Source organism: Ovis aries, chromosome X (assembly GCF_016772045.2).
Source record: "Ovis aries strain OAR_USU_Benz2616 breed Rambouillet chromosome X, ARS-UI_Ramb_v3.0, whole genome shotgun sequence".
Classification (NCBI taxonomy): Eukaryota; Metazoa; Chordata; class Mammalia; order Artiodactyla; family Bovidae; genus Ovis; species Ovis aries.
This window is the reverse complement of record NC_056080.1, coordinates 94,824,857-94,826,808: the sequence shown is the minus strand read 5'-3', so window position 1 is coordinate 94,826,808 and position 1,952 is coordinate 94,824,857.

Here is a 1,952-nt window from a genome sequence, read left to right as displayed (position 1 = left end):
AAGCACCTGCCTGGAACAGAAGTCCTTCTGACAGACTGTGCATAACCTCTCATTAAATCAGCATGCAGAGAACTAACCAGCAGATGCTGCTGACATGAACCCTGATGTAATCTCTTTAACCTTGTCCTGTAAGGCGCGCACAAGTCATGACCGGGGAATTCAAAGTAAATTAGGTTTTACATGAAAGTCTATAATCTAAATTCAATTTGATTAAAACGATGCCTGATTTGTGTTGGTGATGAAATATTCCATTGTAGCTATTAGACTTTTTTTTTTAATTCATACACGGGAGTCTATGTTTCCTATCCCTACCTAATTTTTTAAGATGATCAGTTTTCCATCGTGGCCCTGCTCCCACATTCTTAAAATGAAGAAGCTTTTAAAGAAAGAAGTTATAAGCAAAAACAGCTATTTGTTTCTTCAGGTAATCCACTGAGATGGCAAATATTCTCTGATTTCAGGAATTCATGGGAAAAGGATCACTTTGTAAGTCCAAATCTTGGAAATATTTTCTCTGTATTTAATGTCAGAGTCTTAGAACTGCTTTATTACATGTAAGCTTTGTCCCATAACTATTTTCTTAAATTAATCATTCTGATCAACACAATTTCTCATGGAAATTCAATCAGCGATGATAAAAAAAGTCATCAGTCGTTACCAGAGTTCCTCTGTTATGATTTTACGTTTCTTGCTCCTTTTCTATTTTTATGTAATTCAACTTGCCGAGGATAACCTACAGAGAGTTCAAAACATTTTGGTTTCAGCCATTTTTTTGAGCCAGGAGCTGAGTTGCAAGAAATTTTACCATTTATTTCTTAAAGTTCTAGCTTTTCCTCTCTCACATCTTTAACATCTCCACTCTCTTGTCATAAGCCTCAGGGATTCCAATAATCTGATGCCCAGGAAACCTCAAATCTCTCCCCTCACAGCTGCCACCTGGAGATGGGCTCAGCGGTAAAGGACTTACTGGCTAGTGCAGGAGCTGCAGTTCGATCCCTGAGTTGGGAAGATTCCCCTGGAGGAGGAAGTGGCAACCCACTCCAGTATTCTTGGCTGGAGAATCCCATGGACAGAAAAACCTGGTGGGCTATTGTCCATGGGGTTGCACAGAGTCAGACACAACTGAGCCACTGAACAATGATATGCAGCCACCACCCAGATGGGGATGGGGGACAAAATATATATATTTTTTGGATTTGCTGTGACTTTTCTGCAGTCTCTTTTCTTAAGCAATTGGAGCTCCTAAATAGCCTATTATCCTCTGACTCTTAGACTGTAGAGTCCAAGTCCAGAGGACCTGCTGGTAAGCAGAGCAATGGCCTGAGGGCCAGGATTCCCAGGTCTCAGCCCAGCCTTCTAAGTTTCAATCCGGGATCTGGGAAAAGAGCAAAAAGAACCATTTTCACCCATGATCCTGGGCACAGTGTTAAACTGGTTAACAAAATGAAAGTGTCAGTCTCTCAGTCATGTCCGACTCTTTGCCATCCCACGGACTGTAGCCTCTATCCATAGGATTTCCCAGGCAAAAATATTGGAGTGGGTTGCCATTTCCTCTTCCAGGGAATCTTCCTGACCCAGGGATCACACCTGGGGCTCTTGCACTGCAGCCAGATTCTTTACCATCTGAGCCACCAGGGAAGCAGATATAACCATATGTAGTTTGATTTAATGCTTTAGCATTTTCTAGAGCATTTTCTTCCTCATTAATTTCTTGAGTCTTCATAGTCACTCTGAAAGGCCTGGGCTATTCTCCTTTCACTGAGGAGGGTACGAAAACTCAGGGAGTGAAATGACTTGCTTAGGATCACACAGCCAAAAAGTAGAGGTATTTGAATTTTACTTTAGATCTGTCTGACCTCCAAGCTACTTAATAGAGCAGGAAAACCTACAGAATCGTGTCCTCATGTTCCAAAATGCTATCCTTTCTCCCTTTATATTTTGTTTTCTGCAGG